At 42.3% G+C, this 12,286-nt stretch overlaps 39 non-coding genes across 39 annotated transcripts; all 39 read right to left on the bottom strand.

Moving 5' to 3' along the window:
* Positions 1-53: 53 nt before the first annotated feature.
* TRNAF-GAA (transfer RNA phenylalanine (anticodon GAA)) lies at positions 54-126 on the bottom strand. Its single transcript has one exon. It is a non-coding gene; the product is annotated as a tRNA-Phe (tRNA).
* Positions 127-204: 78 nt separating this feature from the next.
* Positions 205-277, bottom strand: TRNAF-GAA (transfer RNA phenylalanine (anticodon GAA)). The gene has a single exon. It is a non-coding gene; the product is annotated as a tRNA-Phe (tRNA).
* Positions 278-506: 229 nt separating this feature from the next.
* TRNAF-GAA (transfer RNA phenylalanine (anticodon GAA)) lies at positions 507-579 on the bottom strand. Its single transcript has one exon. It is a non-coding gene; the product is annotated as a tRNA-Phe (tRNA).
* Positions 580-808: 229 nt separating this feature from the next.
* On the bottom strand, positions 809-881 carry TRNAF-AAA (transfer RNA phenylalanine (anticodon AAA)). The gene has a single exon. It is a non-coding gene; the product is annotated as a tRNA-Phe (tRNA).
* Positions 882-1,110: 229 nt separating this feature from the next.
* On the bottom strand, positions 1,111-1,183 carry TRNAF-GAA (transfer RNA phenylalanine (anticodon GAA)). The gene has a single exon. It is a non-coding gene; the product is annotated as a tRNA-Phe (tRNA).
* A 78-nt stretch (positions 1,184-1,261) lies between these two features.
* On the bottom strand, positions 1,262-1,334 carry TRNAF-GAA (transfer RNA phenylalanine (anticodon GAA)). The gene has a single exon. It is a non-coding gene; the product is annotated as a tRNA-Phe (tRNA).
* Positions 1,335-1,412: 78 nt separating this feature from the next.
* Positions 1,413-1,485, bottom strand: TRNAF-GAA (transfer RNA phenylalanine (anticodon GAA)). The gene has a single exon. It is a non-coding gene; the product is annotated as a tRNA-Phe (tRNA).
* A 78-nt stretch (positions 1,486-1,563) lies between these two features.
* Positions 1,564-1,636, bottom strand: TRNAF-GAA (transfer RNA phenylalanine (anticodon GAA)). The gene has a single exon. It is a non-coding gene; the product is annotated as a tRNA-Phe (tRNA).
* A 380-nt stretch (positions 1,637-2,016) lies between these two features.
* Positions 2,017-2,089, bottom strand: TRNAF-GAA (transfer RNA phenylalanine (anticodon GAA)). Its single transcript has one exon. It is a non-coding gene; the product is annotated as a tRNA-Phe (tRNA).
* A 78-nt stretch (positions 2,090-2,167) lies between these two features.
* On the bottom strand, positions 2,168-2,240 carry TRNAF-AAA (transfer RNA phenylalanine (anticodon AAA)). The gene has a single exon. It is a non-coding gene; the product is annotated as a tRNA-Phe (tRNA).
* Positions 2,241-2,771: 531 nt separating this feature from the next.
* TRNAF-GAA (transfer RNA phenylalanine (anticodon GAA)) lies at positions 2,772-2,844 on the bottom strand. Its single transcript has one exon. It is a non-coding gene; the product is annotated as a tRNA-Phe (tRNA).
* A 78-nt stretch (positions 2,845-2,922) lies between these two features.
* On the bottom strand, positions 2,923-2,995 carry TRNAF-GAA (transfer RNA phenylalanine (anticodon GAA)). The gene has a single exon. It is a non-coding gene; the product is annotated as a tRNA-Phe (tRNA).
* Positions 2,996-3,071: 76 nt separating this feature from the next.
* TRNAF-AAA (transfer RNA phenylalanine (anticodon AAA)) lies at positions 3,072-3,144 on the bottom strand. Its single transcript has one exon. It is a non-coding gene; the product is annotated as a tRNA-Phe (tRNA).
* A 78-nt stretch (positions 3,145-3,222) lies between these two features.
* TRNAF-GAA (transfer RNA phenylalanine (anticodon GAA)) lies at positions 3,223-3,295 on the bottom strand. The gene has a single exon. It is a non-coding gene; the product is annotated as a tRNA-Phe (tRNA).
* A 2,278-nt stretch (positions 3,296-5,573) lies between these two features.
* On the bottom strand, positions 5,574-5,646 carry TRNAF-GAA (transfer RNA phenylalanine (anticodon GAA)). The gene has a single exon. It is a non-coding gene; the product is annotated as a tRNA-Phe (tRNA).
* Positions 5,647-5,724: 78 nt separating this feature from the next.
* On the bottom strand, positions 5,725-5,797 carry TRNAF-GAA (transfer RNA phenylalanine (anticodon GAA)). Its single transcript has one exon. It is a non-coding gene; the product is annotated as a tRNA-Phe (tRNA).
* A 78-nt stretch (positions 5,798-5,875) lies between these two features.
* TRNAF-GAA (transfer RNA phenylalanine (anticodon GAA)) lies at positions 5,876-5,948 on the bottom strand. Its single transcript has one exon. It is a non-coding gene; the product is annotated as a tRNA-Phe (tRNA).
* Positions 5,949-6,026: 78 nt separating this feature from the next.
* On the bottom strand, positions 6,027-6,099 carry TRNAF-GAA (transfer RNA phenylalanine (anticodon GAA)). The gene has a single exon. It is a non-coding gene; the product is annotated as a tRNA-Phe (tRNA).
* Positions 6,100-6,479: 380 nt separating this feature from the next.
* TRNAF-GAA (transfer RNA phenylalanine (anticodon GAA)) lies at positions 6,480-6,552 on the bottom strand. Its single transcript has one exon. It is a non-coding gene; the product is annotated as a tRNA-Phe (tRNA).
* Positions 6,553-6,630: 78 nt separating this feature from the next.
* On the bottom strand, positions 6,631-6,703 carry TRNAF-GAA (transfer RNA phenylalanine (anticodon GAA)). The gene has a single exon. It is a non-coding gene; the product is annotated as a tRNA-Phe (tRNA).
* Positions 6,704-6,781: 78 nt separating this feature from the next.
* Positions 6,782-6,854, bottom strand: TRNAF-GAA (transfer RNA phenylalanine (anticodon GAA)). The gene has a single exon. It is a non-coding gene; the product is annotated as a tRNA-Phe (tRNA).
* A 78-nt stretch (positions 6,855-6,932) lies between these two features.
* TRNAF-GAA (transfer RNA phenylalanine (anticodon GAA)) lies at positions 6,933-7,005 on the bottom strand. Its single transcript has one exon. It is a non-coding gene; the product is annotated as a tRNA-Phe (tRNA).
* Positions 7,006-7,687: 682 nt separating this feature from the next.
* On the bottom strand, positions 7,688-7,760 carry TRNAF-GAA (transfer RNA phenylalanine (anticodon GAA)). Its single transcript has one exon. It is a non-coding gene; the product is annotated as a tRNA-Phe (tRNA).
* A 78-nt stretch (positions 7,761-7,838) lies between these two features.
* Positions 7,839-7,911, bottom strand: TRNAF-GAA (transfer RNA phenylalanine (anticodon GAA)). The gene has a single exon. It is a non-coding gene; the product is annotated as a tRNA-Phe (tRNA).
* A 229-nt stretch (positions 7,912-8,140) lies between these two features.
* Positions 8,141-8,213, bottom strand: TRNAF-GAA (transfer RNA phenylalanine (anticodon GAA)). Its single transcript has one exon. It is a non-coding gene; the product is annotated as a tRNA-Phe (tRNA).
* Positions 8,214-8,291: 78 nt separating this feature from the next.
* Positions 8,292-8,364, bottom strand: TRNAF-AAA (transfer RNA phenylalanine (anticodon AAA)). Its single transcript has one exon. It is a non-coding gene; the product is annotated as a tRNA-Phe (tRNA).
* Positions 8,365-8,442: 78 nt separating this feature from the next.
* TRNAF-GAA (transfer RNA phenylalanine (anticodon GAA)) lies at positions 8,443-8,515 on the bottom strand. The gene has a single exon. It is a non-coding gene; the product is annotated as a tRNA-Phe (tRNA).
* A 531-nt stretch (positions 8,516-9,046) lies between these two features.
* On the bottom strand, positions 9,047-9,119 carry TRNAF-GAA (transfer RNA phenylalanine (anticodon GAA)). Its single transcript has one exon. It is a non-coding gene; the product is annotated as a tRNA-Phe (tRNA).
* A 78-nt stretch (positions 9,120-9,197) lies between these two features.
* TRNAF-GAA (transfer RNA phenylalanine (anticodon GAA)) lies at positions 9,198-9,270 on the bottom strand. Its single transcript has one exon. It is a non-coding gene; the product is annotated as a tRNA-Phe (tRNA).
* Positions 9,271-9,650: 380 nt separating this feature from the next.
* On the bottom strand, positions 9,651-9,723 carry TRNAF-GAA (transfer RNA phenylalanine (anticodon GAA)). Its single transcript has one exon. It is a non-coding gene; the product is annotated as a tRNA-Phe (tRNA).
* Positions 9,724-9,801: 78 nt separating this feature from the next.
* Positions 9,802-9,874, bottom strand: TRNAF-GAA (transfer RNA phenylalanine (anticodon GAA)). Its single transcript has one exon. It is a non-coding gene; the product is annotated as a tRNA-Phe (tRNA).
* A 229-nt stretch (positions 9,875-10,103) lies between these two features.
* Positions 10,104-10,176, bottom strand: TRNAF-GAA (transfer RNA phenylalanine (anticodon GAA)). Its single transcript has one exon. It is a non-coding gene; the product is annotated as a tRNA-Phe (tRNA).
* Positions 10,177-10,556: 380 nt separating this feature from the next.
* Positions 10,557-10,629, bottom strand: TRNAF-GAA (transfer RNA phenylalanine (anticodon GAA)). The gene has a single exon. It is a non-coding gene; the product is annotated as a tRNA-Phe (tRNA).
* Positions 10,630-11,157: 528 nt separating this feature from the next.
* On the bottom strand, positions 11,158-11,230 carry TRNAF-GAA (transfer RNA phenylalanine (anticodon GAA)). Its single transcript has one exon. It is a non-coding gene; the product is annotated as a tRNA-Phe (tRNA).
* Positions 11,231-11,308: 78 nt separating this feature from the next.
* On the bottom strand, positions 11,309-11,381 carry TRNAF-GAA (transfer RNA phenylalanine (anticodon GAA)). Its single transcript has one exon. It is a non-coding gene; the product is annotated as a tRNA-Phe (tRNA).
* A 380-nt stretch (positions 11,382-11,761) lies between these two features.
* Positions 11,762-11,834, bottom strand: TRNAF-GAA (transfer RNA phenylalanine (anticodon GAA)). Its single transcript has one exon. It is a non-coding gene; the product is annotated as a tRNA-Phe (tRNA).
* A 78-nt stretch (positions 11,835-11,912) lies between these two features.
* Positions 11,913-11,985, bottom strand: TRNAF-GAA (transfer RNA phenylalanine (anticodon GAA)). The gene has a single exon. It is a non-coding gene; the product is annotated as a tRNA-Phe (tRNA).
* Positions 11,986-12,062: 77 nt separating this feature from the next.
* On the bottom strand, positions 12,063-12,135 carry TRNAF-GAA (transfer RNA phenylalanine (anticodon GAA)). Its single transcript has one exon. It is a non-coding gene; the product is annotated as a tRNA-Phe (tRNA).
* Positions 12,136-12,213: 78 nt separating this feature from the next.
* On the bottom strand, positions 12,214-12,286 carry TRNAF-GAA (transfer RNA phenylalanine (anticodon GAA)). The gene has a single exon. It is a non-coding gene; the product is annotated as a tRNA-Phe (tRNA).

The following is a 12,286-nucleotide window of genomic DNA, read 5'->3' as shown; positions in this document are numbered from 1 at the left end:
TTCCTGAAGAAAATAATTTACCTTAAGATACACGATCCAAACACCTCTGCTGTTGCCGAAACCCGGGATCGAACCAGGGACCTTTAAATCTTCAGTCTAACGCTCTCCCAACTAAGCTATTTCGGCTCGTTTGCATGTAACCAGGGACACTTTCCTTGGGAAAGCAGTTTACTTTAATGTACACGACCCAAAAAGCTTTCATGATGCCGAAACCCGGGATCGAACCAGGGACCTTTAGATCTTCAGTCTAACGCTCTCCCAACTGAGCTATTTCGGCTCATATTCAAGCAGCTAGGGAATTTTTCCTGAAGAAAGTAATTTACCTTAAGGTACACGACCCAAAAAGCTCTCGTGTTGCCGAAACCCGTGATCGAACCAGGGACCTTTAGATCTTCAGTCTAACGCTCTCCCAACTGAGCTATTTCGGCTCATATTCAAGCAGCTAGGGAATTTTTCCTGAAGTAAGTAATTTACTTTAAGATACACGACCCAAAAAGCTCTCATGTTGCCGAAACCCGGGATCGAACCAGGGACCTTTAGATCTTCAGTCTAACGCTCTCCCAACTGAGCTATTTCGGCTCACATTAAAGCAGCTAGGCAATTTTTCCTGAAGCAAATAATTTACTTTAAGATACACGACCCAAAAAGCTCTCGTGTTGCCGAAACCCGGGATCGAACCTAGGACCTTTAGATCTTCAGTCTAACGCTCTCCCAACTGAGCTATTTCGGCTCATATTCAAGCAGCTAGGGAATTTTTCCTGAAGAAAATAATTTACTTTAAGATATACTATCCAAAACGATTTCATATTGCTGAAACCTGGGATCAAACCAGGGACCTTTAGATCTTTAGTCTAACGCTCTTCCAACTGAGCTATTTCGGCTCTTGTTCAAGCAGCTAGGGAATTTTTCCTGAAGAAAATAATTTAGTTTAAGATACACGATCCAAACACCTCTGCTGTTGCCGAAACCCGGGATCGAACCAGGGACCTTTAGATCTTCAGTCTAACCCTCTCCCAACTGAGCTATTTCGGCTCTTATTCATGCAGCCAGGTAAACTTTCCTGAAGCAAATAATTTACTTTAAGATACTCGACCCAAAAAGCTCTCGCGATGCCGAAACCCGGGATCGAACCAGGGACCTTTAGATCTTCAGTCTAACGCTCTCCCAACTGAGCTATTTCGGCTCATATTCAAGCAGCTAGGGAATTTTTCCTGAAGAAAATAATTTACCTTAAGATACACGATCCAAACACCTCTGCTGTTGCCGAAACCCGGGCTCGAACCAGGGACCTTTAGATCTTCAGTCTAACGCTCTCCCAACTGAGCAATTTCGGCTCATGTTCACGCAGCTAGGGGATTTTTCCTGAAGAAAATAATTTACTTTAAGATACACGATCCAAACACCTCTGCTGTTGCCGAAACCCGGGATCGAACCAGGGACCTTTAAATCTTCAGTCTAACGCTCTCCCAACTAAGCTATTTCGGCACGTTTTCATGTAACCAGGGACACTTTCCTTGGGAAAGCAGTTTACTTTAATGTACACGACCCAAAAAGCTTTCATGATGCCGAAACCCGGGATCGAACCAGGGACCTTTAGATCTTCAGTCTAACGCTCTCCCAACTGAGCTATTTCGGCTCATATTCAAGCAGCTAGGGAATTTTTCCTGAAGAAAGTAATTTACCTTAAGGTACACGACCCAAAAATCTCTCGTGTTGCCGAAACCCGTGATCGAACCAGGGACCTTTAGATCTTCAGTCTAACGCTCTCCCAACTGAGCTATTTCAGCTCATATTCAAGCAGCTAGGGAATTTTTCCTGAAGAAAGTAATTTACCTTAAGGTACACGACCCAAAAAGCTCTCGTTTTGCCGAAACCCGTGATCGAACCAGGGACCTTTAGATCTTCAGTCTAACGCTCTCCCAACTGAGCTATTTCGGCTCATATTAAAGCAGCTAGGGAATTTTTCCTGAAGCAAGTAATTTACTTTAAGATACACGACCCAAAAAGCTCTCATGTTGCCGAAACCCGGGATCGAACCAGGGACCTTTAGATCTTCAGTCTAACGCTCTCCCAACTGAGCTATTTCGGCTCACATTCAAGCAGCTAGGCAATTTTTCCTGAAGCAAATAATTTACTTTAAGATATACTATCCAAAAAGATTTCATATTGCTGAAACCTGGGATCAAACCAGGGACCTTTAGATCTTTAGTCTAACGCTCTTCCAACTGAGCTATTTCGGCTCTTGTTCAAGCAGCTAGGGAATTTTTCCTGAAGAAAATAATTTAGTTTAAGATACACGATCCAAACACCTCTGCTGTTGCCGAAACCCGGGATCGAACCAGGGACCTTTAGATCTTCAGGCTAACGCTCTCCCAACTGAGCTATTTCGGCTCTTATTCATGCAACCAGGTAAACTTTCCTGAAGCAAATAATTTACTTTAAGATACTCGACCCAAAAAGCTCTCGTATTTCCGAAACCCGGGATCGAACCAGGGACCTTTAGATCTTCAGTCTAACGCTCTCCCAACAGAGCAATTTCGGCTCATATTCACGCAGCTAGGGAATTTTTCCTGAAGAAAATAATTTACTATAAAATACACGATCCAAATACCTCTGCTGCTGCCGAAACCCGGGATCAAACCAGGGACCATTAGATCTTCAGTCTAACGCGCTCCCAACTAAGCTATTTCGTCTCTTTTTCATGTAACCAGGGACACTTTCCTTGGGAAAGCAGTTTACTTTAATGTACACGACCCAAAAAGCTTTCATGTTGCCGAAACCCGGGATCGAACCAGGGACCTTTAGATCTTCAGTCTAACGCTCTCCCAACTGAGCTATTTCGGCTCTTATTCATGCAACCAGGTAAACTTTCCTGAAGCAAATAATTTACATTAAGATACACGACACAAAAAGCTCTCGTGTTGCCGAAACCCGGGATCGAACCAGGGACCATTAGATCTTCAGTCTAACGCTCTCCCAACTGAGCTATTTCGGCTAACATTCAAGCAGCTAGGCAATTTTTCCTGAAGCAAATAATTTACTTTAAGATATTATCCAAAAAGATTTCATATTGCTGAAACCTGGGATCAAACCAGGGACCTTTAGATCTTTAGTCTAACGCTTTTCCAACTGAGCTATTTCGGCTCTTGTTCAAGCAGCTAGGGAATTTTTCCTGAAGAAAATAATTTAGTTTAAGATACACGATCCAATCACCTCTGCTGTTGCCGAAACCCGGGATCGAACCAGGGACCTTTAGATCTTCAGTCTAACGCTCTCCCAACTGAGCTATTTCGGCTCTTATTCATGCAACCAGGTAAACTTTCCTGAAGCAAATAATTTACTTTAAGATACACGACCCAAAAAGCTCTCGTGTTGCCGAAACCCGGGATCGAACCAGGGACCTTTAGATCTTCAGTCTAACGCTCTCCCAACAGAGCAATTTCGGCTCATATTCACGCAGCTATAGTCTGTCAAACGAAAGAAGAGCCCTGAGAAATTTGTCCAAACTGGTGTCGCCACCATCGACCCCATAGTACTTTATCAACTTGTTTTGTTTTGTCAATAGTCGTCTGTAATATAGTCTGCTATAAACAGATAGCTTAATCGCAATAGAACCAATAAATTTTGCTATATATATTTAATATGTTTATGTTTCATGATTTTTTACGATCATCGAGTATTTAAGAATAAAAAACAAAACTAACGACAAGACACCAGTTTTATCTCTGTTGAACTAGCTTTGTAATATATTTTAATGACATAAGTTAAAGTACTTGTCCATAAGTAGTTCAGCATCAAAGCGTCTTCAGTCCACGTTTTCATCAGAGTCTTCTTGCATATTAATTTTAAGAGGTTCAATTGTGGTTTCGATGGTGGGATCTTTTTCCCAATACTCATGCATTATATTCTCGACGTGCTCTATTGCCTTACGCCAATTCTCTGGTGTCACACGTTCAATGGCCCTCAATGTTGCATCTTTGACCGTCGAGAGTTTGAAACCAGAATTCTGCTTCGCAACGTCGTTCTTCACTTGTGCCCATATTAGTTCAATGGGGTTAAACTGGCAATGGTACGGTGGAATAATCACTACCATGTGACGTCTACTTTTAGCAAACTCGTCAATTTCGTACTTCAGGGTTCTGGTCTGGACTTGTGACGCTTTATTATTTCATAAAGTTCACGTCGAGAATATAATGCATGAGTATTGGGAAAAAGATTCCATCATCGAAACCACAATTGAACCTCTTAAAATTAATATGCAAGAAGACAGCGAAGTATCTGATGAAGATGTGGACTGAAGACGCTTTGATGCTGAACTACTTACTACTTAGACTTATGGACAAGTACTTTAACTTATGCCATTAAAATATATTGCAATGCTAGTTCAACAAAGATAAAACTGGTGTCTTGTCGTTTATTTTTTTTTATATTCTTAAACACTCGATGATCGTAAAAAACCATGAAACATAAACATATTAAATATATATACGCGCCGAGCGAGGCGCCGCGTTCGCCACCTAGCGGATTTTAGAAGAACAAATTGGCGGGAAAATGACCGCGTCTTTAAATGAAGCCATAGGCTTCTTGTGTAGTTAGTTGTAGGAATTATTACTGAAATTTCCCAGAAAGGGTGAAATTTTAACAATTTTCGAAATTCTAGAATTCATTGCGTTAAAATAAATGAATGGATTAACACGCTTAAAGAGAAAAAGTAACTTTTTAGACTATCTTATCTAATCCCAGCACCCAAATTAAATGTACAGGTACAGTACAGTTAACCTCAAAAATGTGTCTGTCTAGAATCACTTGCTAGTTAATTTAATTAACTCACAACATAAACATATTTATTTAATTCGAACACTTACATAGATGGTAATATCATAAACTTGCTTGGTTACAGAAGTTTCACTTGTACACTCTCCAGTGACTACGGTATTTCGTTTAGTTTACTAGTATCTCTTTTCGTTAAAAATATGTTCATTTTTTATTAGATTTTAGACTATTCGAAGAGTAGAATCCCTAAAATAATTTTGTAAACCTTCTAATGCTAAAAATCCGACGTATTTTACAATTGTAGCGCTCCCCATCTTTAAATTGCCAATCTAACATTCGCGAATTTCCCGCCAAGAGTTTTCAATTCAATCCGCTAGAGGCGCTGCTTGCTACTTTACCTCTCAATCCTCGGCTCGTATAGCAAAATTTATTGGTTCTATTGCGATTAAGCCTATCTGTTTATAGCAGACTATAATACAGACGACTATTGACAAAACAAAACAAGTTGATAAAGTACTATGGGGTCGATGGTGGCGACACCAATTTGGACAAATTTCTCGGGGCTCTTCTTTCGTTTGACAGACTATAGGGAATTTTTCCTGAAGAAAATAATTTACTATAAGATACACGATCCAAATACCTCTGCTGTTGCCGAAACCCGGGATTGAACCAGGGACCATTAGATCTTCAGTCTAACGCTCTCCCAACTAAGCTATTTCGTCTCTTTTTCATGTAACCAGGGACACTTTCCTTGGGAAAGCAGTTTACTTTAATGTACACGACCCAAAAAGCTTTCATGTTGCCGAAACCCGGGATCGAACCAGGGACCTTTAGATCTTCAGTCTAACGCTCTCCCAACTGAGCTATTTCGGCTCTTGTTCAAGCAGCTAGGGAATTTTTCCTGAAGAAAATAATTTACTTTAAGATACACGATCCAAACACCTCCGCTGTTGCCGAAACCCGGGATCGAACCAGGGACCTTTAGATCTTCAGTCTAACGCTCTCCCAACTGAGCTACTTCGGCTCTTATTCAAGCAACCAGGTAAACTTTCCTTGGGAAAGCAGTTTACTTTAATGTACACGACCCAAAAAGCTTTCATGTTGCCGAAACCCGGGATCGAACCAGGGACCTTTAGATCTTCAGTCTAACGCTCTCCCAACTGAGCTATTTCGGCTCTTATTCATGCAACCAGGTAAACTTTCCTGAAGCAAATAATTTACTTTAAGATACACGACACAAAAAGCTCTCGTGTTGCCGAAACCCGGGATCGAACCAGGGACCTTTAGATCTTCAGTCTAACACTCTCCCAACTGAGCTATTTCGGCTCACATTCAAGCAGCTAGGGAATTTTTCCTGAAGCAAATAATTTACTTTAAGATACACGACCCAAAAAGCTCTCGTATTTCCGAAACCCGGGATCGAACCAGGGACCTTTAGATCTTCAGTCTAACGCTCTCCCAACAGAGCAATTTCGGCTCATATTCACGCAGCTAGGGAATTTTTCCTGAAGAAAATAATTTACTATAAGATACACGATCCAAATACCTCTGCTGTTGCCGAAACCCGGGATCGAACCAGGGACCATTATATCTTCAGCCTAACGCTCTCCCAACTAAGCTATTTCGTCTCTTTTTCATGTAACCAGGGACACTTTCCTTGGGAAAGCAGTTAACTTTAATGTACACGACCCAAAAAGCTTTCATGTTGCCGAAACCCGGGATCGAACCAGGGACCTTTAGATCTTCAGTCTAACGCTCTCCCAACTGAGCTATTTCGGCTCTTATTCATGCAGCTAGGGAATTTTTCCTGAAGAAAGTAATTTACCTTAAGGTACACGACCCAAAAAGCTCTCGTGTTGCCGAAACCCGGGATCGAACCAGGGACCTTTAGATCTTCAGTCTAACGCTCTCCCAACTGAGCTATTTCGGCTCATATTCAAGCAGCTAGGGAATTTTTCCTGAAGAAAGTAATTTACCTTAATGTACACGACCCAAAAAGCTTTCATGTTGCCGAAACCCGGGATCGAACCAGGGACCTTTAGATCTTCAGTCTAACGCTCTCCCAACTGAGCTATTTCGGCTCTTATTCATGCAACCAGGTAAACTTTCCTGAAGCAAATAATTTACTTTAAGATACACGACACAAAAAGCTCTCGTGTTGCCGAAACCCGGGATCGAACCAGGGACCTTTAGATCTTCAGTCTAACGCTGTCCCAACTGAGCTATTTCGGCTCTTATTCATGCAACCAGGTAAACTTTCCTGAAGCAAATAATTTACTTTAAGATACTCGACCCAAAAAGCTCTCGTATTTCCGAAACCCGGGATCGAACCAGGGACCTTTAGATCTTCAGTCTAACGCTCTCCCAACAGGGCAATTTCGGCTCATATTCAAGCAGCTAATGAATTTTTCCTGAAGCAAATAATTTACTTTAAGATACACGACCCAAAAAGCTCTCGTGTTGCCGAATCCCGGGATCGAACCTGGGACCTTTAGATCTTCAGTCTAACGCTCTCCCAACTGAGCTATTTCGGCTCACATTCAAGCAGCTAGGGAATTTTTCCTGAAGCAAATAATTTACTTTAAGATACACGACCCAAAAAGCTCTCGTATTTCCGAAACCCGGGATCGAACCAGGGACCTTTAGATCTTCAGTCTAACGCTCTCCCAACAGAGCAATTTCGGCTCATATTCACACAGCTAGGGAATTTTTCCTGAAGAAAATAATTTACTATAAGATACACGACCCAAATACCTCTGCTGTTGCCGAAACCCGGGATCGAACCAGGGACCATTAGATCTTCAGTCTAACGCTCTCCCAACTAAGCTATTTCGTCTCTTTTTCATGTAACCAGGGACACTTTCCTTGGGAAAGCAGTTTACTTTAATGTACACGACCCAAAAAGCTTTCATGTTGCCGAAACCCGGGATCGAACCAGGGACCTTTAGATCTTCAGTCTAACGCTCTCCCAACTGAGCTATTTCGGCTCATATTCAAGCAGCTAGGGAATTTTTCCTGAAGAAAGTAATTTACCTTAAGGTACACGACCCAAAAAGCTCTCGTGTTGCCGAAACCCGGGATCGAACCAGGGACCTTTAGATCTTCAGTCTAACGCTCTCCCAACTGAGCTATTTCGGCTCACATTCAAGCAGCTAGGCAATTTTTCCTGAAGCAAATAATTTACTTTAAGATATACTATCCAAAAAGATTTCATATTGCTGAAACCTGGGATCGAACCAGAGACCTTTAGATCTTCAGTCTAACGCTCTCCCAACTGAGCTATTTCGGCTCATATTCAACCAGCTAGGGAATTTTTCCTGAAGAAAGTAATTTACCTTAAGGTACACGACCCAAAAAGCTCTCATGTTGCCGAAACCCGGGATCGAACCAGGGACCTTTAGATCTTCAGCCTAACGCTCTCCCAACTGAGCTATTTCGGCTCACATTCAAGCAGCTAGGCAATTTTTCCTGAAGCAAATAATTTACTTTAAGATATACTATCCAAAAAGATTTCATATTGCTGAAACCTGGGATCAAACCAGGGACCTTTAGATCTTTAGTCTAACGCTCTTCCAACTGAGCTATTTCGGCTCTTGTTCAAGCAGCTAGGGAATTTTTCCTGAAGAAAATAATTTACTTTAAGATACACGATCCAAACACCTCTGCTGTTGCCGAAACCCGGGATCGAACCAGGGACCTTTAGATCTTCAGTCTAACGCTCTCCCAACTGAGCTATTTCGGCTCTTATTCATGCAACCAGGTAAACTTTCCTGAAGCAAATTATTTACTTTAAGATACACGACACAAAAAGCTCTCGTGTTGCCGAAACCCGGGATCGAACCTGGGACCTTTAGATCTTCAGTCTAACGCTCTCCCAAGTGAGCTATTTCGGCTCACATTCAAGCAGCTAGGGAATTTTTCCTGAAGCAAATAATTTTTTTTAAGATACACGACCCAAAAAGCTCTCGTATTTCCGAAACCCGGGATCGAACCAGGGACCTTTAGATCTTCAGTCTAACGCTCTCCCAACAGAGCAATTTCGGCTCATATTCACACAGCTAGGGAATTTTTCCTGAAGAAAATAATTTACTATAAGATACACGATCCAAATACCTCTGCTGTTGCCGAAACCCGGGATCGAACCAGGGACCATTATATCTTCAGTCTAACGCTCTCCCAACTAAGCTATTTCGTCTCTTTTTCATGTAACCAGGGACACTTTCCTTGGGAAAGCAGTTTACTTTAATGTACACGACCCAAAAAGCTTTCATGTTGCCGAAACCCGGGATCGAACCAGGGACCTTTAGATCTTCAGTCTAACGCTCTCCCAACTGAGCTATTTCGGCTCTTATTCATGCAACCAGGTAAACTTTCCTGAAGCAAATAATTTACTTTAAGATACACGACACAAAAAGCTCTCGTGTTGCCGAAACCCGGGATCGAACCTGGGACCTTTAGATCTTCAGTCTAACGCTCTCCCAACTGAGCTATTTCGGCTCACATTCAAGCAGCTAGGGAATTTTTCCTGAAGCAAATAATTTACTTTAAGATACACGACCCAAAAAGCTCTCGTATTTCCGAAGTCCGGGATCGAACCAGGGACCTTTAGATCTTCAGTCTAACGCTCTCCCAACAGAGAAATTTCGGCTCATATTCACGCAGCTAGGGAATTTTTCCTGAAGAAAATACTTTACTATAAGATACACGATCCAAATACCTCTGCTGATGCCGAAACCCGGGATCGAACCAGGGACCATTAGATCTTCAGTCTAACGCTCTCCCAACTAAGCTATTTCGTCTCTTTTTCATGTAACCAGGGACACTTTCCTTGGGAAAGCAGTTTACTTTAATGTACACGACCCAAAAAGCTTTCATGTTGCCGAAACCCGGGATCGAACCAGGGACCTTTAGATCTTCAGTCTAACGCTCTCCCAACTGAGCTATTTCGGCTCTTATTCATGCAACCAGGTAAACTTTCCTGAAGCAAATAATTTACTTTAAGATACACGACACAAAAAGCTCTCGTGTTGCCGAAACCCGGGATCGAACCAGGGACCTTTAGATCTTCAGTCTAACGCTGTCCCAACTGAGCTATTTCGGCTCTTATTCATGCAACCAGGTAAACTTTCCTGAAGCAAATAATTTACTTTAAGATACTCGACCCAAAAAGCTCTCGTATTTCCGAAACCCGGGATCGAACCAGGGACCTTTAGATCTTCAGTCTAACGCTCTCCCAACAGAGCAATTTCGGCTCATATTCAAGCAGCTAGGGAATTTTTCCTGAAGCAAATAATTTACTTTAAGATACACGACCCAAAAAGCTCTCGTGTTGCCGAAACCCGGGATCGAACCTGGGACCTTTAGATCTTCAGTCTAACGCTCTCCCAACTGAGCTATTTCGGCTCACATTCAAGCAGCTAGGGAATTTTTCCTGATGCAAATAATTTACTTTAAGATACACGACCCAAAAAGCTCTCGTATTTCCGAAACCCGGAATCGAACCAGGGACCTTTAGATCTTCAGTCTAACGCTCTCCCAACAGAGCAATTTCGGCTCATATTCACACAGCTAGGGAATTTTTCCTGAAGAAAATAATTTACTATAAGATACACGATCCAAATACCTCTGCTGTTGCCGAAACCCGGGATCGAACCAGGGACCATTAGATCTTCAGTCTAACGCTCTCCCAACTAAGCTATTTCGTCTCTTTTTCATGTAACCAGGGACACTTTCCTTGGGAAAGCAGTTTACTTTAATGTACACGACCCAAAAAGCTTTCATGTTGCCGAAACCCGGGATCGAACCAGGGACCTTTAGATCTTCAGTCTAACGCTCTCCCAACTGAGCTATTTCGGCTCATATTCAAGCAGCTAGGGAATTTTTCCTGAAGCAAAAAATTTACTTTAAGATACACGACCCAAAAAGCTCTCGTGGTTCCGAAACCCGGGATCGAACCAGGGACCTTTAGATCTTCAGTCTAACGCTCTCCCAACTGAGCTATTTCGGCTCACATTCAAGCAGCTAGGGAATTTTTCCTGAAGCAAATAATTTACTTTAAGATACACGACCAAAAAGCTCTCGTATTTCCGAAACCCTGGATCAAACCAGGGACCTTTAGATCTTCAGTCCAACGCTCTCCCAACTGAGCTTTTCGGCTCTTATTCATGCAACCAGGTAAAATTTCCTGAAGCAAATAATTTACTTTAAGATACTCGACCCAAAAAGCTCTCGTGATGCCGAAACCCGGGATCGAACCAGGGACCTTTAGATCTTCAGACTAACGCTCTCCCAACTGAGCTTTTCGGCTCTTATTCATGCAACCAGGTAAAATTTCCTGAAGCAAATAATTTACTTTAAGATACTCGACCCAAAAAGCTCTCGTGATGCCGAAACCCGGGATCGAACCAGGGACCTTTAGATCTTCAGTCTAACGCTCTCCCAACTGAGCTATTTCGGCTCTTATTCATGCAACCAGGTAAACTTTCCTGAAGCAAATAATTTACTTTAAGATACACGACACAAAAAGCTCTCGTGTTGCCGAAACCCGGGATCGAACCTGGGACCTTTAGATCTTCAGTCTAACGCTCTCCCAACTGAGCTATTTCGGCTCACATTCAAGCAGCTAGGGAATTTTTCCTGATGCAAATAATTTACTTTAAGATACACGACCCAAAAAGCTCTCGTATTTCCGAAACCCGGAATCGAACCAGGGACCTTTAGATCTTCAGTCTAACGCTCTCCCAACAGAGCAATTTCGGCTCATATTCACACAGCTAGGGAATTTTTCCTGAAGAAAATAATTTACTATAAGATACACGATCCAAATACCTCTGCTGTTGCCGAAACCCGGGATCGAACCAGGGACCATTAGATCTTCAGTCTAACGCTCTCCCAACTAAGCTATTTCGTCTCTTTTTCATGTAACCAGGGACACTTTCCTTGGGAAAGCAGTTTACTTTAATGTACACGACCCAAAAAGCTTTCATGTTGCCGAAACCCGGGATCGAACCAGGGACCTTTAGATCTTCAGTCTAACGCTCTCCCAACTGAGCTATTTCGGCTCATATTCAAGCAGCTAGGGAATTTTTCCTGAGGAAAATAATTTACTTTAAGAGACACGATCCAAACACTTCTGCTGTTGCCGAAACCCGGGATCGAACCAAGGACCTTTAGATCTTCAGTCTAACGCTCTCCCAACTGAGCTATTTCGGCTCTTATTCATGCAACCAGGTAAACTTTCCTGAAGCAAATAATTTACTTTAAGATACTCGACCAAAAAGCTCTCGTGATGCCGAAACCCGGGATCGAACCAGGGACCTTTAGATCTTCAGTCTAACGCTCTCCCAACTGAGCTATTTCAGCTCATATTCAAGCAGCTAGGGAATTTTTCCTGAAGAAAGTAATTTACCTTAAGGTACACGACCCAAAAAGATCTCGTGTTGCCGAAACCCGGGATCGAACCAGGGACCTTTAGATCTTCAGTCTAACGCTCTCCCAACTGAGCTATTTCGGC

Source organism: Phalangium opilio, unplaced genomic scaffold (genome assembly GCF_054372755.1).
Source record: "Phalangium opilio isolate 3A_F unplaced genomic scaffold, DU_Popi_V2 ptg000217l_1, whole genome shotgun sequence".
Classification (NCBI taxonomy): Eukaryota; Metazoa; Arthropoda; class Arachnida; order Opiliones; family Phalangiidae; genus Phalangium; species Phalangium opilio.
This window is presented reverse-complemented; position numbering and strand designations above follow the sequence as displayed.